The following is a 23,901-nucleotide window of genomic DNA, read 5'->3' as shown; positions in this document are numbered from 1 at the left end:
TTCCTTTTAACAAGGGACATGGACACGATTTGAGCTGAAAATTTTCAAATTCTATCTTTTGATCTTTAATGTTTGGAATGTTTAACTAAGGCATTACTAATGATCAGCAAAAATTTGAATGCCAGTAGTCAATGTACATGGGAGATACAGAGGACACAAGTCCTTGTTATGTAAAGAAGGACTGTGCCATGTTTTTGCACAGGCACCTGACTTTCTGTCAATAAGTTGCTCAATAAAGCCAAAGATCGAAAAATCCTACCCCCTCTATATATAAATTCAGGTGCCTGTGGTGGGTTTTTTGGGGGTTTTTTTGTTGTTTTTTTGTTTTTGTTTTTTTGTTGCTTACATAGGTTATACATGTATAAACTAGTAAACGTTTCCTTTAAAGCAGATTTTTTTTTCAATTTATAAGTGAATTCCTAACACAATTAAATAGTTTCTAGTGTTTTGCACATCTCATTTTGTTTTAAACACCCTACTTTCTATTGAACAGTCTAATGTAAACAAAAACATGGCACGAGCCTTGTTTACATAACAAAGAATTGCGAGTGCTGTATCTCACTTATAACTCAGCAACTGATATTCAAATTTTGGTTGAGCATTAGAAATACTTTAGTTAAGCATTGTAAACAATAAAAATATTAAAATAAAATTTGAAAATTTTCAGCTTAAATCGTGTCCATGCCCCTTTAATATTTGTCGGGTTTGTTTTCGTGGTGTGTGATAGTTATGTCTTTTCTGGTGGTCGGTGTAATGACCTGATAAGTGTAATGTCCTGATTGAACTGATGGGCAATAATTCTATCTACACTAAAGCATATTTTCAAAATATGATATTTTAAGATTTTTTTCTAATTAAATATACGTTTTTCTTTCTTAAAATAATAATTAAAAAAAATATATATGCATTTTAATGCATATTAATTTCAAACCCGAGGGGTGTAATGTCCTGATATTTAGTGTAATGTCCTGATATGAGACATTTCTACAAAAATTATTCTTTTTTACAAAGTTTTATGTACCCAACTTTATTGTATTCATAAGTTGGTATATATCTTAAGATATTCAACTATTATTTTTAATATTTTTTGTTATTTTTCATTATCTTAAGTTTAAACTAAACCAAGGGTGTAATGCATAATCATTACCAAATATGGAGCGTCATCAAAGGGTATATCCGTTTAACGTAACAAATGGGTCAACCATATGATATTTTAGAACTTAATTCTGGTGTATGTTTTTAAAAATACATAAAAATATAGATATAAACAATAAAAAACTCTTTCTTTGTTGTTTCATCGGGTTATGCATTTCTTCTGCCTGTATCTTTATACCTTTATCACCCGATGAAACAACAAAGAAAGCACTTTGTTTAGATAAGTATGGAATCATCGTATGACATTCCATGGGTGATGTTAAAATATATAATGTAATGATTATGCGGACAGGTGTACTAGAAAACCGGAAGGAACTAGTTTGCAACAAACATGTATTCATTGTATGATGAAGATGAAAGCATGTATGACGAAAGCAATGTCAACTTCAAAAGAGATATCAGAAAAAAAAGATTCAGTGAATATATATATATATATATATATATATATATATATATATATACATACATACATACATATACATATATATATTTACAGAAAAAAATCAAAACACTTTGAAGAAATATTTCGACCGTGTTACCGGTCTTCTTCAGTCGTGTTTATCTCTCATAGCCAATATATATATATATATATATATATATATATATATATATATAAAGTCAAAAAATAAAATCCAATTGCTCAAACTTTTATCTATAGCGCTTTCGGGCTCGTCGGTAGATTTTTAAACAATGTAAACAAGTTCCATTATGACGTCATCCTCGTGACGTTATGTGGGCAACGTTAAACATAATACAGTCATGATTGTGACGTCAGAACATTATACAAGAAGAATTTGGCCTGTATATTGAGAATAAATGGAAACGCTATTTGGATGATTGCTTTATTTTTTGGACCAAATCTTTACAAGATCTACAACACTTCCACAACATGCTGAATCACCTACACGATAACATACGATTTACAATGGAAATTAACGAAAATGAATTACCATTTTTAGACATCCTGATTGTAAAGGAGGGGGTGAAAATCATAAAAGATCTTTACTACAAGAATACAGATTCCCATCAATATTTGATGTTTAACCCGTGCCATCCATCTCACACCAAACGAAACATCCCTTTTAACATGGCCCGGAGAATTTGCACAATAGTAATAGATGAGGATCGCAGAAATACAAGATTATCTGAACTTAAGACATTTTTATGCAGACAGAAATACCCACCAAAATTAATTGAAACAGCTATACAAAAGGCTAAAGAAACTCCCATCACAGAATTGCGAACTACTAAACAACATGAAGAAACCAACAACAAAATTCCTTTCGTTCTTACACACAACCCGAGAAATCACAACATATTCAAAACAGCCAAGCAGTTATTCCCTATTCTTCAACAATCAGAAACATTAAATGACCTCATTCAGCCCACGGATATACTCCACAGCAGACGTCAACCACCAAATTTGAAAAACATTCTCACTAAAGCCAAATTTACATCAAACCCCGAAAAACCAGCAGTCTTCAAATGCGAGGATCCACGATGCGGTACTTGCCAATTTATACAAACCGGCCACTCCTTTCAAAAACGGAATGAACTTCAAAGTAAATTCAACTATGACGTGTAAATCTAAAAATCTACTTTATTGTATGACGTGCCCTACATGTGGAGAAAACTATATAGGACAAACAGGAACCAAATTGGCTGACCGTGTTCGTGTACATAAACAACAGATAAGAAACACACCGGGTAGCGGACATTTTGATTCGTGCGGGGAAGGCAGTTTTTATATTTTCCCATTTTATAAAGTAAAAGAGGAAAATGAACAATTACGCAAAGCCAAGGAAAACTATTTCATAAAACTGTTTAAGCCGAAACTAAACTGTTAATATTTTTACTTCATGTTATTTAACATGTACATTTTACATAGAATGTCTCCTTTTATGTACAGGAATATTCAGAGGCGCTTAAAACTTATAGACGGAACTGTTTAAAATTTGTCTGTATTTTTAAAAGTGCCTAACATTAATATTGTATAATGTTCTGACGTCACAATCATAACTATATTATGTTTAACGTTGCCCACATAACGTCACGAAGATGACGTCATAATGGAACTTGTTTAAAAATCTTCTGACGAGCCCGCAGGGCGAAAGCCAAGCTCCGGTCAGCTCAGTATATTCCGTTACGCTACAACTCCAATATCATTATTCGTAGGGGAAAATAGTCCCGGAGAATTTGACGCTGTACGGAGTTTGGGCGAAAGCGCTATAGATAAAAGTTTGAGCATTGGATTTTATTTTTTGACTTTATTCTACCCCGATACCAAGAAAAAATAATTTATTGAATATATATATATACATATATATATATATATATATATATATATATATATATATATGATAAACTTTAAATTAAATATGCATGTATTATGCCAACAATTAATATTATGGTACCATTGTATGTAAAATTATTTAATTTAGTTTTTTATACTGGAAGTGTACCAGAAGCATGGTTAGTAGGGAATATAAAACCAATTTTTTAAAAAAAAGGGTAGTTATATTTATCCACAAAATTATCGCCCCATCACACTATTAAGTTGTCTTGGGAAAGTTTTTACATCTGTTTTGGGTAGGAGATTGACATCGTATGCTGATATTATTGATCTTATCGAGGAAAATCACACTGGTTTCAGGGCACAATACTCTACTGCTAATAACATGTTTATACTATACTCCCTGACTGAATTGCCATTACTTAAGAAAAAGAAATCATATTGTGCTTTTATTGACTTTAAGGCTGCATTTAATGGCGATTGGGATTATGGAAAACATTTGTGAAATGTAACTTAACAGGAAAATGCTTGAATGTTATCGTTAACTTGTATAATGGTTGCAAATCTAAAATTTTACACAATAATAATTATTCTGAATACTTTTCTTGTCAAAATGGAGTTCAACAGGGTGAAACGTTGTCTCTTCTTCTTTTTGCATTATTTAACGTCTCAGAGGAATTTTTGATACAAGAAAATGTTATTGGTTTGAGCAACTTATCTGATGAAATTGAACAAAAATTGGACTGTTTTATAAGGCTCATAATAATGTTGTATGCAGATGTCTGAAACTAAAGATGACCTACTGAATTGTTTTCAAAAATACTACGAAGAGTGGAAGTTGCAAGTGAATGTGGATAAGACTAAAATTGTTATTTTTGGCAAAGGTAGACAATCCTCACATTTAATATTTCTATACAATAATAATGAAATTGAATTCAAATACTTAGGAGTTATTTTTCTCAAGAACTGGTTCTTTTTACAACACCAGAAAATATGTTGCACAAATAGCAACCAGAATTATGAATGCCATCATTAAAAAAAAAACAAGGGATCTGAATTTATCTTTCGATTGTCAACTTGATATGTTTGATAAAATGGTTGTTCCATTACTTCTTTATGGGTGTGAATTATTGGGTTTTGAAAATTTAGATATCATTGAGAGACTGCAACTAAAATTTTGTAAACTTATATTGAATATTAAGACAAATACCCCAAATTATATGATTTATGGTGAACTTAATTGATATCCATTGTGTATACAAGTCAAACTTTGAATGATGAAATTCAAATTGTTGAATGGTAAAGAAACAAAGTTGTCTAGTATTTCGTATAAATTTTTATATAACTCAACAACAGACAATGTTGATGTTGATTTTAAATGGGTTAGATACCATGTATATACAGAAAATTTTACAAGAATGGGATTTAAATTATATCTGGATTTTACAATCTGTAGAAAATGAAAAATGGCTGATTAGTGTTATGAAACAAACTCTGAATGATCAATTTTAACAGATATGGGAATCTGAATACAATACAACAGGAAAAGGTGTACTTTATAATTTATTTACAAATACATGCAGTATTTTCACGTTGAGAAACTATCTAGAAGCCAATGTACAAAGAAATATTATTCTTACATTAGCAAGATTTAGAACAAATAATCACAGGTTACCTATTGAGACAGGCAGATAGAGTAGTGTGTCCAGAAACCAGAGAATTTGTAATTTATGTGAAAATGAGGTTGAGGGTGAGTTTCATTATATCATGACTTGTTCAGCTCTTAGGGATAGTAGAAAATTTTATTTACCTTCTAAATATACAAACAGACCAAATGTCATAAAATTCTTTAACTTGTTTTCATGTAAAAGGTTATATTATAAGTAATCTGTTCAAATTCATAAATATAATTCACAAGAGAGTTACCCTTCCAGGTTAAAAATCATAAACTGTACACTCTTTCATGCATTGCATGAACTGAATTCTTTGTGTGTGTGTGTGTGTGTGTGTGTGCGTGTGTGTGTGTGTGTTCGCGCACTATGCCGACACTTACGACACGTATAAGGTTACACACGAGCAACCTACGACATTTTCAGAACCTACGACACAAAAGTGTGTCGTAGGTTTGGAGACCCCTTGAAATCGGAATTTTTCATCGTGTTTTACCCAGAAAATACAAAATTTTGTATAGTGTGAGTTTCCGGGTTACACACGACTTTTGTTACACACAACACCGAGCCATAATGGGGTGCTTACACACTTTGCATCCTTGCCACATTCTCGCGCATGCGCAAATTCAACTTCCTAAGGAAACGAGGTCGAGTGGATGACAATGCAAATGTAAGTGTTTTTGTTTATTTAATTGAATATAAGTAGTCAATTAATGATTTAAAATTGATATTTTTGTTCCCGTCCGTTTAGTTTGAATACATTGGGGTATGTGATGTATCGTTATTCTGCAGTAATGGTGAGAAAAAGTAAGTTGACCTTTGACACGACTAAGATACAATTAGATGCGTGTAAGCTTAAATAGTTCAATGGTTTTCATTTTCTGTATGTTTTTGTGTTTGTTTTATATCATCATGATTATCTTCAGTATTTTGGTTTATCATTGATTTGACAAAATGTTTTACAAATACAGAATCAAGGAATAGTTAGAATTTCCTCTTCAATACAATATCGGTGTACACGTTTTTTTTAGACATATGAACATCGTTAAAAGCAACAATTCTCTAAATATTAAATGAGAATTGAATTATTATACACAGTATATTTGTCATTCTTTGATGAATATGCGTATCTTAATGTATAACATTGATATATAACAAACTGACGAACAACTGGAATTTCCTCTTTAGAATATTCTATCTTAGCTTGGCAAAATATTTTCAATATTTTCAAAGATATAAACCCCGTTTCAAAGCGACAATATCAAAGAAAATTAAACAAGTACATAGCTCCAAAAAATTGGGTCTTTATTACCACTATTTTTGGATATTATTAACTGGTAACCGGTGGATAGCTCCAGCCTCTTTCCCCTTAATAAGGAAGGTGTGGTCAAGCGCGGTTAAACAAGTTCTTGGGGAAAATATTGTTTACCTTATTTTAAGAAATTGTTTAGATTTCATTTTGTTCCAACATCGACCAGTTGCAAAGATTTTGGGTTAATTTATCTGATGGTTGACTTTACGCCATGGCTATAAACAACTTTATATAATATGTTGATTTATAGGCGTTGAAAGAAATTTCCAAATAAAGGGTGTTGAAATCAAATGGGACAAGGACATTTAAAGTATTTACGGTTCAAGTGTCTCTCATCAATATGAATAGAATGAAAAATAAAGTAATTTGTCCCAAAATGAAGTCCCCCCCCCCCCTTTCTTCTCTCCAACCCCATCCCCATTTGTGCATGCAGCTAGATCCAGTGTTTTCATACCAGACCAAATTCATGTTAAATTATCAATGTTTGTCCTGTTAAGAAGATATACTTTTTAAGTAAATGGAAACTCCAATCTAGTTCACTGAATTTATGAAAAGGCAAGAGCAGATCCGGATTTCTCTCTCTCTCTCTCAGAGTGTTGCCAAATCGGTGTAACTTACATTAAAAAAAATAAAGGGGTTTCGGTCAAGGGCTACCGCTATTTTTAGAGCGACCCTGAACACTAGCGACAGCGATCACCGCAACACCGGCACCAGAACATGTACAGACTGTTCAATCGAGTGGGGAAGATCCCCAGGGCTTTTTGTAAATTTCATATAAAGTTGCAGAAATGACATTTTTTATCTTTGTTTATTTTTTTACTTATTCAATTGTAAGAAATCAGATACTATTTATATGTATTTCTAAAAATAAAATTGAAAAAAAAATAATAAATCCATTACGAGATTCGAACTGGGTACATGTTATCGTGAGTTTCATAGACATCTCTAACGATTACGTAACAGTGTTTTAATCTTCACACTCTTGTTATTTCACACTCTCAAATAAATGAAGTTATGTAAATCAATTTTGTGTAGCCTATGTTTCAAAATATTATCTGTATTTTGCACCATTTACAAATGTAAAATAGTATTGTTAAAAATTCAGAAGTTTTTGAATTTGTCAGCACTTGGAGATTATTTTTCTCGTGCCGTAGACCGACTGAAGAAGAAAAAAAAGGGGTCAGATTATTTTCTTAGTGCTGTGTTTAAAGTTATGTATTAGTAAGTATAAAATGAGGATATCATTGTTTATAGACATCAGTCAATGCTGCATATACATGTATTACCATTGTCTGTCTGTCTGTTTACCAGTATTTACAGGTATCTGAATTTTTATTCAGCTGTTAATCTGTAAATGGATACAAATAGAAAAATGGGAGGGGGGATGCATATAGATAGATATATAGTGTATTTATCATCTATTTATAGAGATAGAGTTTTTTCCTTTTATTTATTTATATATATTTATTGATTAAAATACCTGTGCAGTATAATGAGTATTGCCCATGTCTGTTGTAGGGGTAGTGGTAAAATAGTATGATATACATGTATGTATGATATTTTAATAATATTAACAATGAACCTACATTGTAATATTTTTGCCATAGTGTGTATATGAATTCTAGGTATCAGGACAACTCGCCCCCAAGACAACTCGCCCTCAAGACAACTCACCCCCTCATCGGGACAACTCGCCCCTAAGACAACCCGCCCTCAAGACAACTCGCCCCCTCTTCGGGACAACTCGCCCCCTCTCTTGAGATAATTCGCTCCTACATATCATACATGTTTACAATTATTATTTTTGGTCTAAATCCAAGAGGTGTATTACCAAAAATTAATGAATTTCTTATAGATAGTATATACATCACAGACAATAAGACGTGTTCACATTAACACCGAACTTCATGTCTTTTTATGCAAGACGAACGATTTTAGTGGAAATCCAGTGTTTGGGTTCAGTAAATTCATCATCACTTTTATGTACATGTAAAATATATAATTTCAGCGGAAACAAGTTAGCGTTTGGTATAGGGAGAGTATTAGCTTGATCTACAGCTGACGTAGTATAATTATCAATAATCTGCGTCTGTTGTTAAATCTAATTGTTTCATTTCCCCCAAGCTGTTATAAATTTACTTCAAACGTTATGAGTTACTCATCATCAGAGTTCTTTACACTTTGAAATCACCGCGTAAAAAGAATCACACTGCGTAAAAAGAATCAGTAAAGCAAAGCCGTTATAAAATTTCAAAAATGGGAATTTTATTTTTCAACGGGTATTAGTTGAGAAATGCATTAAAAGATAATTACATGTATCAGAATATTCATGCTTCACCTTTACACTTATGTATACTATATCGATAAAAGAAACACCCACACCCTCAAAATTTTCTCAGTATTAGAGACATTTAATCAATTACCTGAAGATCAGTAAATATAATTTTCCTTGCCAATTGATTTATGAAAAATATAACTTTTTCTGAAATGCAATAATTAAATATATGTATAATTCTATTAGAATTTACCATTCGTGTTAAAGTATGAAAGAAAAAGACGTATCTTTATAATTGTAATTGTAATTAAAAGATTTATATAGCGCCCTATCAACATTAGTTCTCTAAAGCGCTTTACAAATGTGAAAGAAAAGATAATATAAAATCGATGTGCACATACATGTGAATAAAATATTCATAGTGTCAGAATTAAAATGCATAAATATTATTATTAATATATAGCGATATGATATGATTACCATAATAACATATGAAACAATTTAAAACAACCCTTAGGAATAATTAAATACATAACAAGGACATAGGCATAATAACAAACAGCAGGGGTTTTTTTTTTGGGGGGGGGTGTTTGTTTTTTGTTAACAGCACTGTAAGAGCTGTATGTAAGAGCACTAAGTATATAAAAATAATCACAAATTAAAAGCTAATTTAAAGAGATGCATTCTGAGGTCCACTTTAAAATTAGACAATGAAGTACATTGTCTGAGTTTAAAAGGCAGAGAATTCCAGAGACTCGATGCAGCTTTGTCCAAACGTCGATCCCCATATGTTTTCGTACGTGTCCGAGGTACCTGGAGAAGATGCAGAGATTCGGATCTTAGTGATCGTGTGGGATTGTAAACTGTAAGGATATCCTTTATGTAAACTGGAGATAGGTTGTTGGGAGATTTGAAAGTATGAAGGAAGTATCTTATATTGAATTCTGTACTCAACTGGGAACCAGTGAAGATCTATTAGAACAGGAGTAATATGGTCGGATTTTTTTGAGCGTGTTATTAATCTTGCAGCTGTGTTTTGTGCCCTCTGAAGTTTACTGGTGTGTTTAGAATGAACACCATAAAGCAATGCATTTCCGTAATCTAATCTGGATGTAACTAGCGAGTTTACCAGAGTTTTACATGCTTCATCATTGATAAATGTTAAAAGTGTAAATAACACACACAAAATAAAAATAAAATGTGATAATATATTTATATATAATATTGGGGGCAGGGTTTGACACTAAGGCACGCCCGACCGACCGAGACTACTAAATGATAGGTCTGGTTGGGTAAAATGTTTATTTACTAGTCCGACTGGTCGTGTTAAAAATATGAACAAATTTAAGAAACTTTACTTTAAATCATAAAATATTTTATTCATAAAAAAAATAACTGTAAAGAGTTTGCGAGCAATTTAATGAACCGCATGATGACATAATCTCTATCTTTAGTTCTAATAAGTCGCGGTCGTAAGTGATGTTCTACGACATCTACACATTGTTAATGTGTGTAAAGTTATGTTTTGGTTAAATAGAATTATTGAATTCACTTTCATTAAAAAAAACACCAAAACAGTTCATTTGAATTGAATATAAGAAAGTGTTTATTAAACATATGTGCGGGAATGTCTATATAATCAAATATGAAATCTCGTCCTCAATGAAAGCAAAAGATGTCTCAAGAAAGAAAAAAAAAGGAAAACGTTGGGAAGAAACAAAGCAGCTAGGGCTTATGAAATAGAAATTTAAAAAAAAATATTGAGGTCAATTTATTCTAAATGGATTAAAGAATTTCCGTGCCGGTAAAAATTTAATGAAACTGAAAATAGGGTTGAAAGTAAAAGCATCAAATTGAATGACGAGATTAAAGATTTTTTTGAGACAATTAAATGCATTTTAGTTCAAACTTAACGTTTTTCATTTAAATTAAGTACATGTATTTAGATATGGAGAATCTTATAAAAAAAAATTCTGGAACGTTGGTCAGGGCTAGTGGATGTAAGGTCAGGTCTAGCAAAAATCATTTTAAGTAGCCCGATTGGTCTAGTGCCCCAAAAAGTTAATGTCAAACCCTGGGGGGCGAGTGTCTCAAGAGAAGGGGGCGACTTGTCCTGAGAGAGGGCGAGTTGTCCTAAGAGGGGGCGAGTTGTCTTGGGGGTGAGTTGTCCAGCATTCGAATTCTATTGGTATCAATTATATAGTAGGCCTAGTAAGAATACTATTCTACTTCTATTCAGTAGAAATAGAGCAACACATACAAGAATATTTAAGCTTACATTTATGTATAGTAGTCTGGTACCACTAAATATATTAAGTTGAGTGTTCATAATATGTTAAAAATTCAGATCATGATGTTTATTTACATGTCAGAGGGCATAAACATGCACCATACTTTTCATGAAGCACCAACACTCTTCATGAAGTATGCTGGCGTAAAGCGCAGCAGTTCAGGGTACCTGTAAAGTGCGAAACGAAACGAAATATACCGAAACGAAACGAAATCCACCGAAACGAAACGAAATATGTCGAAAGGAAACGAAACCCACCGAAACGAAACGAAACCTACCTAAGCGAAATGAAACAAATTGTATAACCAAACTCTTTTAATTATAATAATTAAAAATGGCATCTTAGGCCCCTGTGAAAGTTACCACATATCAATAAAATTCGCCTCCCCTTTGATGTAGGCCTTCGGCTTAACTGATATAATTAAAAGAGATCGGTTATACAATCTGTTTCGTTTAGGTAGATTTCGTTTCGGCGGATTTCGTTTCGATTCGATTTCGTTTCGCACTTTACAGGTACCCAGCAGTTCATGCCCTTAAATACTTTAAAAAATTAAACTTATTTCTTAAATATGCATACATGTATTTGTACTTTAATAATCCATGTTTAGGAAATATTTCCATGTTATATATGTTAATCATATGTGTCACCATGCAATGTTAGATTGAAAAATAATATAAATACATGTGTATATGCAAGCTAATGTTTCATTAGATTCTTTGCATTTGATTTTAATGTCAAGTTTCTTTTTCATAGTTGACGCAACAGATTATGAGATACAGATGAAACATGCAGGGAACCATGTAAATGATTCTGAAAGTGGCTACCCAGGTGCTGTTTAAGGAAGCTTGTAATAGGAGTGGAAAACCACCCAAAAACTATGTGTCTCAAAATGCCAGTAGAGACATAGAAAGAAGAGAGGAACTAGCTGGGATATCATTATGAAGAACCTAACCTCCTTGGAGTCAAGTATGTGACAAATTATTCATATAAATAATCATCCATGTCACCATGAGATCGAAATTAACTTTTTAACCACAAGAAATTTTAGGTACTGTATTCTTTTCCTACTAGGCTCCAATTCGAAATTTAACCAGCATTTTTCTATCGATTGCTTTTTTTCAGGAATTTAATAAACTAAGCACCCCTTTTATCAAAATAAATGAGAAGAAAGTGCAATATCAAAAACAAGATTGGAATTTCTTTCCTGTAACATTTTTAAATGAATTATCATTGGTGGGGGTCATAGGGAACATCTATGCAGCATGTACTCACTATCCAGAGGTCCTCCACCTACAATTTACAGCATTATGTGGCTTGAACCTTAAGACTTAGTGTGTATTTAATTCTCTCTCTCTCTCTCTCTCTCTCTCTCTCTATATATATATATATATATATATATATATTTCTATTTACTCAATCCTGTGTGTAATCATGCTTAGCAACTATCCAGTATGTTTCTGTGTAACATATTCTCAGCCATGCGGATGTTTTTCGTTAGATGTCATTTTTTTCCCGACGAGTGAGGGGAAACCATCCCCTTACGAAACAGCCTGTAGAGAAATAAATGTTATGTGATTGAACTCCATCTGATCATCAATTTATATATATATATATATATATATATATATATATATATATATATATAATCCAAATAGAAAGAGTTGATATCACACAGTCAAAATAATTAAATAAAAAAGCAGGAAAATATGCAGTTCCAAAATATATTCAAATCGCTAGTGCTTTCTGGATTTTAACATCCATCCTCAGGTGAATACAAATATTGAATACAAAGTTGTTTATCTTATATTGTTGTATATGTATATCTAAAACATTTGGAGATTTCATCACAGTGGCTCATCACAAATTAACCCTCTCTCTTCTATATTTACATGGGGGGGGGGGATCTGGTATCCCAATAATCACTCCTTCAAATTTCTATTATGTCTCCTTTATTTTACTGACATAAGATTTTACGACCCCTCTCAATCGATCAGAGAAAGACCATAGTTTGTAAAAATACTTAGAATATCTGTTCGCACCAACAATATATTTGAAGGAACAATGCATTTTCTATCGTTTTTAAAACCACAGGAACTTTTCATCAATCACTCAGAATGGAAGACAGACTTGCATTGGTCAGTTCAAGTTGCTCTTCAGTTAGGATGTGTGAGAGTAGTTTAAGCAAACATCCCCCCATTTAAGAAATTATGTCATTGTGCTTCTGCACAACTAATCATAATCTTACGTTCTAAGTTTTTATAGTATGTACCTGGAATATGTCAATATAATTCCATTTTTCTCATTCATAAGAGATTTACCAGTTATCTAAATATTACGTATGCAACTAATCAGAATGAAATGCTTGACGTGTGCATGTGTAGGTATTCATATTGTAAATCAACAGCAAAAAATCATTTTAATTTAATTACCCTTTAATAAGAAAGTTGTGGTCATTTCAGTACCAAAAAATGAAAGAAAGCAATGCACGTTATGTGCATATGTCAATCTGTAATTCTGTTGATGTCATCCAACAGGTATTTGTATCATGTACATATGATTAGCATAATTAGTTTGAATTTCATGTTTGCATCATATATAAGAAAGCTGTGGAGATTTTGAAATTGTCTAATCAAAATTTAGCACAATTGTGCATGCACATGCTGGCTAGTAATTTTAACCATACCAATTTGTAAGTGCCAAGACATACTAAAATCCTCAACTTCAGAAGAATTTAATGAAAAACATAAACATTATGGTCCTTGAAATATAGAAAAAATATAGAATCTTCAAAAGACAGGATATGCATATACTGAGTGTTGGCATTTTTGTATTACACCAATCTATATAGATACACATACTATCTACTATGCTGTGATATCAACTCATTCACTTTATTCATAAGAAAGTTACAGACATTTTAGTATTAAATCCAATCAAAATGAAATTTTGCATGCATGTGCAGATTGGTCATTTTGAACATGCAGATCAATTAATAAATATCTTAAAAATATCTTAAAAATAAAAATCTTAAAAATTACAAGTCTTAATTAATAAATGCCTACAATATGAATATTAAACAATCTCAAAGAACAAAAAAAAATTTAGACTGATTCCCAAGTTAGTGTACCAAAATCCAATGCATGCACATTCAGACTAAAATACTATCTTTCTGCACATCCAAATGATATACATGTACGTACAATCATCTTAAAAAGATTGCATATAAAGGATCTCTTGTATAGTTATTGAGAACAGAGTATACCCTAAGTTCTGGGAACATAAATATAAGGAATCACTGTCTAGTTTGTCAGGGTATATGAGGTGATTAACAAATTAACATCAACTGAAAATATGAGAATTCATGCATAACAGCTTCACCGTTTATATAGTTTGCATGCATGTATCATGTTCATGCTTTTATGGGATCTTTGTGAATTATGTCAAGGATTTGGATGATTTGAATATATTATAAAAGTGGCAAGAATGAAAATAACATGTTCTGCCATATTTTTGTTTTCGACAGTTTATTTTATTTTTCAATGCGTTGTTTTACACCAGTTTTATAACGTATGCAATGCAGTGTACACCAGTTTTGGACAAATGAAATTGGCCTTTAGTTTGCTTCATCAATATACAGACTCTATTTCAATTGATTATATATTAATAGTGAGTCTCATGCCAGTATAAGGCAATATACATCTTTCTCACATAATCACTAGTGTGAGACCAACTCAACCCATGTGAGACAGCCATACAAGATTTTTCTGTCTTACACTGCTAAGACATATCTTTGCTTGTGATGTACATATGTATGTCGTATATTTTCTGATTTACATTACACGATAAAGAAAAATAGTTTGTATTGTTTTCTTCAAATTTCAATTTGATATATATTATGTATAGCTTTTTTATGGACAACCTTGGGTTTTGTACTTTACACTTATATTGTAAACCATTTTCAGGTATGCTGAGATCTTCATACTGTGTAATTAATTTTTGCATATATTCAAAGAAGGATTTCAATAATTTTGAATTTTCTCAAAGCTCTTGAATTAAAATACTGAACTGATAAAATGTGAGAAAAATAACACTTTATTATTTGCTCATGTGGGATAGGGAAATTCCACCTCTGGAACAAGATTCACTGCTTAAGACTCAGCAAAGTCTCGTCCTAGACTGCAAATCTTGTCCCCTCGGTGGAATTTCCCTATCTCCCATTCATACGAATGAAGGATTCCATTTATCACACACATGCAATGCACACGTGATATCATGCCAATATACATATGCATTTATCACACATGTAGCAAGTTTCAATGTTAGAACACATCTGATATATGCAGTGAGTTTTATGTCAATATATATTTATCACACACATGCAGTGAGTTTCAGTGCCAGTACACATTTGCACACATGTAATGAGTTTCAGTGCCAGTACGCATTTATCACATGCGTGTAGTGAGTTTAAATGCCAGTACACATCACACACATGAAGTGAGTTTCAATGTCAGTACAGATCAATACACATGTAGTGAGTTTCAATGCCAGTACAGATTTACCACACACATGTAGTGAGTTTCAATGTCAATACAGATTTATCACACACATGTGAGTTTCAATGTCAATACATATTTATCACACACATATATTGAGTTTCAATGTCAATACAGATTTATCACACACATATATTGAGTTTCAATGTTAATACAGATTTATCACACACATGTAGTGAGTTTCAATGTCAATACAGATTTATCACACACATGTAGTGAGTTTCATTGTCAATACAGATTTTTCACACACTTAAACTGTTAAGTGAGTTTCAATGTCAATACAAAGTGATCAATTCTTTTGAGAAGCCTGTAGTAACCAACCATGTTGATATCCAAGAACTTTTTAACATTGTTATCTCTTTCTAAAATATTCAAAGTTTATATTTGGATTTCAAAAATCTTTTGTCTCTCAATCAACACATTGAAATTTGGTTTAAAGCATGTTGAATTTAGTTTCACAATCTTGATATGATTTAATTGTGATGATTTCAAAAATAACATTCCTACTCACCACCCTGCACCTCAGAAATTAAAATGTAACTTAGAAATAATGAATGCATTTAAAAAAAAAGAAGATTTAAAAACATTCAATATTTAAAATGATTGGACCAGTATTTCCTAATGTGAAATAATGTTAACGTGTACTGTGTTGTGCGGCGTGAAGACAAAATGTTTGGTAATAAAATAAGGTTATATTTAACAAGGAAAAAGTTTTTGAATAGGTATTGACCATATATTACACAGATAAGTTAAATAGGCAACTTAATAAATTTCAAATGATTAGGTCACTAAAGATCATTTTGGAAAGATCAAGGTCACTCAACATGTACCTTATATAGAAAAGAACCTTTATTTCAAAAGTTATATATCATTGTGCAAGTCATTTGTTACATGAAGTAGTTCAACTTCATTGGTTAGATGCAGTTTGGGGAAGCAATTACTAATATTCTTGTTATTGGATTTCACTCAAATAGAGACATCAACACTTGCCCGAGTCCCCACATACACAGGGTGGAAGTAACTTGTTTATGTGTTTGGAAAACGCGATATGTATATTACATATTTAAAGTTCATTTACATTTTGTTAATAGTAACTTACAGCAGTACAAAAATTTTAAAGCTTTATCTCTTCAATGTTGTAGACTATATTCAGAGGGAATGCAGATACTGAGGCCCCCAAGCTCATCTAGGAAGTCGGGAAGAAAAAAGCGAGGTATTTGTATGTCATAATTTGTATTATATTTTGTTATTCCCAAGCAAATGAAGTTTAGGAGGGTATATTAGAATCGCCTGTCTGTCTGTTGGTCTGTCTGTCTGTCGATTTGTCTGTAGGCATAATTTTGGCTGTACTCATTTTAGGAGACTAGCTAATGGAATTTTCTTAAAATGTGTACACTCTCTCAAATCATAAAGACATATAAAAATCTGCACCTAGGGTTTTCATAATGATTGGACAAAGTTTACTTAATTTAGATCATTTTGTTGTTTCTTTGAAATTAGAAAAATTTTGAGCCTTGTTTGCTTTAACTTAAGGGTATGTCCTGACCTTAGCAGAGGGTCATTTGGACAAGATTACAGATATTTTTATGCCCCCTAGATCAAAGATCGGGGGGGGGGGATATTGTTTTTGTCCTGTCTGTCATTCTGTCTGAAACTTTAACCTTGCTAATAACCTTTGAACAGTAAGAGCTAGAGCTTTGATATTTCACATGAGTATTCCTTATGACAAGACCTTTCCGTGGGTACTAAACCTTTTGACCTTGACATTTGACCTACTTTTTGAGAAAAAATTGACATTGGTCATAACTTATAAATGGTAAATATTAGAGCTTTCATATTGTACATGAACATTTCTTGTGACAAGATCTTTCTACTGGTACCAAGATATTTGTCCTTTTGACCTTGGCCATCTTCAGAATTGGTCATTATCGGGTGCATTTGTGTTTCACAAACACATCTTGTTTGTCCTTGCCATAAATTGCAAGATGAGATAAACAGGAGAATAATATACTAGGTGCAGAGGTTGCTTGTGTTCAAAGAATGTGCAACAACCAGCATCAGATGATAATCATTTGGACAAGCTAGGTCAAGGTTTCTGGGTGTGCAATGCAAAATTCTTCTCTATAATGTAATTTTATTATGAAATAACTTCAGAAAATTATACAAGATTAATTAAAATATGATCAAAGAAATGTCATGACCCTGAACACAAGTCATTCAGACAAGTTTAGGGGCACAGTTTAGGAGTTTCAGATTATGAAGTCTTAGGAATGTTAATATTCTAAGTTAGAGGTGCATGGAGAAGTCATACTTGACACAGAGGCTGCTTATAGCCAAGAAGTATGTCATAAACCTTATGCCCAGGTTATTTGTAGAGGGTCATGATCACATGACTCAAAAGTCAAATGTTCTTTAGGCTGCACCAATTTAATGCTGGGATTTTGGACAGTCATATTTTTCTGTTACTCTACTCAAAGTTTACTCATGACCAGACTTTTGGACCAATGTCATTTTGGGAAGGTCAGGCTCACTCAGAATATACACCTTATATATAAGGAAAAGTGCCTTATTTCATTAGTTTTTAAACAAGTATGGATCATAAATCGTGCAGATAGGTAATAGGCAAATGGCTTTCAGACAAAGGTCACTCAAGGTCATTTTGTAAAGGTCAACATCACTCAACATATACCTTATATATGATAAAGAAACCTTCATTCCAACAATATATCAACATTTATTGAGCATTGTGTGAATCATTTGTTATTTGAAATAGTTCATTCAGGTGAGATGTATTTTGGGGAGCATACATCAGTTTTATCAATATTCTTATTTTATATTAAATATCTATTGGTAGTTTAATAAAGGTTTAGGATAGAACATTTAAAAAATATATTATTGATTTGAAATCATTTACTTTAAGTTATGGTAAATGATAGAGAAAATGAGTTGGACAATCTTTCAAGAAACTGTTGTACAACTGTTTCAAGTGATATGTACTGTCCATTCTTTATTACAGCCAATGTTCAGTGCCACACTTGGACCACTGCAGAAAAGGCAGCTTTGTAAAGACAATTTGAGACTTTCATCAAACTAGGAAAAACTCTGGCTCAGGTTGACTGTCTAAAATCCATTTGGAAGGAGAAATCGCTGTCCAGTTTAACATGGTGTCGTGGAAAGTTTGCTGTTAAAAAAATTACTTCCTGGCAGAGGTGTTACAAAGAGTTAATCCAATTTTTATGCCCCCTCCATTTGAACGAGAGGGGACGTATATATTGTTTTACATGACTAATTCGGTCTGTAGAGCAAATCTTGTCTGCTCAATATCTAATGAATTCTTTTGCTTGACTGTTTCCAAACTTGGTACAATGATTGCCCCTAGATAGTGAATGAACCATATTAATTTACAGGTCACAGGGTCAAGGGTCAAACTGGACACAGTAAGATATTGTCTGTTCAATATCTTGAGAACGCTTTCCTGACAGACATCAAACTCGGTATACTGGTTTCTTTTAAGAAGTAGGTGGTTTCTTTTAAGAAGTAGATGGTTTCCTTTAAGAAGTATATGTCCCATAATGTCCCATATTCATTTTGAAGTCACAAGGACAAAGGTCAAACTGTACATAATAAAATATTGTCCACTGAATATTTAAAGAACCAACCCTTTACCTGACAGTTACTAAACTTGGTACAGCGGTTGCCCCTAGAGAGTAGATGACCCCTACTGATTTCCAGATCCCAAGGTTGAAGGTAAAATTGGACATAGTAAGATACCGTCTGTTCAATATTTGAAAACCATTCGCTTGACAGACATCAAACTTGGTTCACTAATTTTCCTTAAGAATTAGATACCCCATGGATTTTGAGGTCACAAGGTCAAGGGTCAAACTGGACATGACAAGATATTGTCTGCTCAATATATTGAGGACTCTTTGCTTGACAGATATCAAATCAGGTACACTTGTTCTACCTAAGGAGTAGATGACTCCATTTGATTTTGAAGTCACAAGGTCAATGGTCAAAATGCTACGGACATAGGTATTGTCTACACAATATCTTGAGTTTGCGTTTCTTGACAGACATCAAACTTGGTACACTGACACATCATAAGTGTAGATATCTAGTATTCATTTTAAGGTCAATGGTCAAACTACTCTGGACATCAGATTTTGTCCATTCAGTATCTTGAGAACCCTTGTTTGACAAACATCAAACTTGGTAGTCTGGTGCCGCCTAAAGAATAGATGGCTCCCATTGGTTTTAAACTCTCAAGGTCAAAGGTCAGGACTCAAATAACTGGTTATTTGAAAATATCTGCTCAGTACCTTTAGAGATCACATATAATGGTTGCCTCTGACTAATAGATACATTGTAACTTTTGCTACAGACATTCTAAATGATCATTTTCAATATTGTAATATGGAGGGCATATATGTTTCTTAAATCTTTCTTGTAAATGGTTTTGATACTAGTTTTATATACAAGATGTATTATCAGCATTTGTCATTCATTGTACACCATACATTGGTTCATTCAAAATTGATAAATATATAATCAACAGCAGTACACATGAAATAATTCTCCATCTATATCTTGAATTGAACAAAAAGTTTAATGGTATTCCAAGGCCTTATATTCATGTGCGATTGAAAGACTGAATGAATATACTAAGATAATATAACAGTATTTAACTAAAACTAATTGCAGTTTAACACTAATGTACTTATAATGTAATTGATAGTACCATGCTCTTACTTGTAACTTGTTTTCATTTATATTCAATAGATATTTCAAGTTTGATAGCTAACTCAAATTTCAAATATGAATGAACATTAAGTGTCTGCTGTTTTAAGACTAAAGAGTAGCTTTATTTACATCATATGAGGTTTTTTGAGCTAAATTGATCAGCTTTGTATGCTTATGAAATAAATATGTACACCTATATTTTGCAGTTGATTGTACTTTGCTTTAAAGAAGTCTTAAAATTGGTGTAGTTTTCATTAGGTTTGGACTTCGCAAGTGACAAATTGGATTAGGAGTATTTTTACTCAGTGTCTTCTCAAATACTAATGAAAAATCAAGACAATTTAATAGAGTCTTATAAATTCAGTATCTCTTGATAGATTGCTGAAAGAGTAGTACGAAAGAAAAATCCTGAACTCTGAACGATCAGATTCATGATGGATGCAGGGACACACAGTATTTTTAAAAGTCCTTGGTACAAGTTCTTCCTGTGACTTGAGCAGTGTCTGTATTCAGATATTTAAAAAAAAGATCTTTAAAGCACTGTAGTACACTGTCATATAACCAGGAATATTTCCTGTATGGTCACCTTTAAATGGCCTTTGGTGTCGTATTTCGACATAAAGGACATCCAGGATACAGACGCCTTTGAATGCAACATTGGTTATATTACAAGTGTGACTGATAAGGAGCGCCAAATTAACAAAAACTCAGATAAAAAGATCAGTTCAATTATTACCCGTAATAATCAATTGACGTGCGCATCAAATCAATCATTGTTCTCATCAATTGATTAGGTGTTCACATCAATTATTGCGCCCATATATTAAATAATGCGCGCTGCCCATCAATTCAATGTATGAGAGCAATAATGGGTTTGCTGTGCGCATTTATTTAACTGATGACTGCAATACTACAGCGCGGCATGTGATTTTGAGCTCCGTATAATTGATTTAATAATCTCTTTAATTCAATTGAAAATATCTTAATTATTTACAACGATTTTTGTACAAGAAATTAATGAGCACATCAACTCTTATATAGAGAGAAACACTTCAATTAATATAATGAATTCAAGACAGATCTAATTAGATAGTTGTTGTATCTAGAAGAAGTATTGCATGCATCAATTGAATAAATATCAATTCAATTGAAGAGAGCAATAATTAAATTATTACACACAGTAATTGAATTGAAGCGCCAGTAATTGAATTAAAGCTTTTTTTAATTAAATTGTGGAGGGCATCAATTCAATTGTTGATATCAGTAATTCATTTGAAGAGAACAACAATTCAACTATAGCCTAATCAACTCATCAAAGTATTCAATGCTATAAAGAATTCAATCAATGCGCGCAATAATTCAGAATTGTAGATTTTAGTAATTATCTGAACATGTTTCATTGAATTGTTGCAAGCATCAAATGAATTGATGATATCTTCAAATAATTAAACTTATCTTGAATTTAGCTTCTTAGACTGAAAACCTTTTTCAAATCTTTTTAACATTAATTTCTGTTACAGAAGAGTATATTTTAGTTCAACTGACAAAACACTAGACAGCCTCTCTCTCTCTCTCTCTCTCTCTCTCTCTCTCTCTCTCTCTCTCTCTCTCTCTCTGATATTTATATAAATTCCCCAAAAAGTTGTTTTTTGAGAAGTGGTTGAAACTGTTGAGTTCCCTTTTAATTCCTTCAATCAACCGCCAGACTAAATGTAGTGACTTTCATGTAATATATCAAGTTTATACACTCTGTAGTGAGTTTCCGGTGTGTGTTCACATGTGACATGGTGTCGTAGGTATCAGGTGAAAATTCAATTTTGTTAAAGACGGATTTTCTATATTTTAAGTATCAGAGCAATATAAACAATTTAATCAATGCGCGCTAGAAATTAGAATAGTAGATATTATTAATTATTTGAAGAGATCTTCAATTGAATTGTTGCGCGCATCAAATGAATTGATATTTTCAAATGCTTAAAGATGTCTTGAATTATTTGAGTTTACGTTGATTTGGTGATTCATAGACTGAACACCTTGTTTAGATCTGCTTAATATTAATTACCGGTATTATATAATGAGACTCCCCCCGGAAAATTGGCTATATATAGTAAGCCCCCCTCCCCCGGAGGAGTCTGGCAATATAGTTAGACCCCCCACACCCACACCCACCCCACACTTATCAATAGTGAGCCTCCCTCCTTCGTGATTGGTCTGGATTTCCATCGGAAGACTGGCTATGGTATTTAGTGAGTCACCCCCTTTGAGGGGTGGCTATATCCCCTAGCCCTAGTAGTGAAACTTCCCTACAATACACATACGTGGTTGGTTGCAATTTCATTAATATCTTTGATACATTGATTAAAGGGGTAAATTCTTTTGGCAGTCGTTCAACTACTGAATTGAATGCTCATTGCGCTTATGAAGGATCATTTTTTAATAAGATGCATTTTGCTATATAGCCAAATTTATTTAGGGGTAATACTGATAGTTAGCCAGGTTTCCGGTGGATGTGGTAGGGTTGCTTTATAGCCAGAATTTCGGGGTGGGGGGGGGGGGTAAATAGCTTGGGGGAAAAGCTATACTTGTACTCTGTACAAGGACACAATGCATGAGCAGACGAATACATTTACTGTATATGTACATTTTCAATATCCACTCTTCGTCTTTTCATCAGACCTTATTTTTATTTGATATTATTGTGTAACACAGGACATATTATAAAATCCAACTTATACTGTGACATAGAAAATGTTAAAAACGGATATTGAACCAGTATTCGTGATTCGATGAAAGACTCTATATTGTCGAATGATAAATGAACCTTTTTCACAATTTATGTCGGGGGAAAAAATAGGAGTTTTTCCTTACTTTTATACCAAACACATAAAAAAAAATAGTTTAATCTCAATTTAAAAGGACTTTCATACAATGATAGACGATTAATAAAATGGTAAATAGAAACGTTTTAAATTTTCAACCTAGGACGTAAATATCCATCTGGATCCTCCATTATCCTAAATTCTCTGAAAGTAATTACTAAATGGCTAGGCATAAAGCAGATTTTCCGGAGGATGAACCTACTGAAGGGGGTATACGCTACAACACCAGGTGTCTCATCCCATGCCCCACCAGGGCTTAACCATGGACGCACTGAAGGCATAACGCCGGACTATTTAGACCCATTGCCTCTGAGGATTGGTACACGTCCTCCAACCCTTGCACCCACTCCTTGGTAGAACATCAAATACCTTTAATTAATATAACTTATGATCAAATATATAGGTTACAATGTGACACTTCAAACCGAGGCTCTTCTTCGGATATGAAGGTCATTGAAATATGAAAATATTCATTGCTAAACACAACCTCGTGCACTGGCCGAGAAGCCATATCGTCTGATATATAAAAAAAAAAAATAGTTCTTTTAAAGGTACCAACTTTCCGGATAATATTTTGTGATAAACTGAAGTAAAACAATGCATAAAAGACTGGGATTTTATTTCAATAAACACATGTAAATTATAGCGAACAGGACTATTCCGTATACCAAAGTAAAGACCCCCCCCCCCCCCTTTACTTTAGTATCCGGAATAGTCCTGTTTGCTGTAA

The 23,901-nt window shown here is 32.6% G+C and overlaps 1 protein-coding gene and 1 long non-coding RNA gene across 5 annotated transcripts in view; one reads left to right on the top strand and one right to left on the bottom strand.

Moving 5' to 3' along the window:
* Positions 1-23,901, bottom strand: part of LOC125679486 (solute carrier family 4 member 11-like) — a 141,576-nt gene that overhangs the window by 108,052 nt on the left and 9,623 nt on the right. The gene's annotated exons all lie outside the window — the stretch shown is intronic.
* Positions 5,513-20,490, top strand: LOC130051771 (uncharacterized). 3 transcript variants are annotated; one of them, XR_008800005.1, is made up of 4 exons: positions 5,513-5,788; positions 11,750-11,962; positions 16,692-16,762; positions 18,566-20,490. It is a non-coding gene; the product is annotated as an uncharacterized LOC130051771 (long non-coding RNA). The 3 variants fall into 3 exon arrangements; XR_008800006.1 differs by lacking the exon at positions 5,513-5,788 and adding an exon at positions 5,902-5,925; XR_008800004.1 differs by lacking the exon at positions 5,513-5,788 and adding an exon at positions 6,145-7,651.

The sequence above is a fragment of the Ostrea edulis genome, chromosome 2 (genome assembly GCF_947568905.1).
Source record: "Ostrea edulis chromosome 2, xbOstEdul1.1, whole genome shotgun sequence".
NCBI lineage: Eukaryota > Metazoa > Mollusca > Bivalvia > Ostreida > Ostreidae > Ostrea > Ostrea edulis.
Note: the sequence above shows the minus strand (reverse complement) of the source record. Positions and strands in the feature narration are given on the sequence as shown.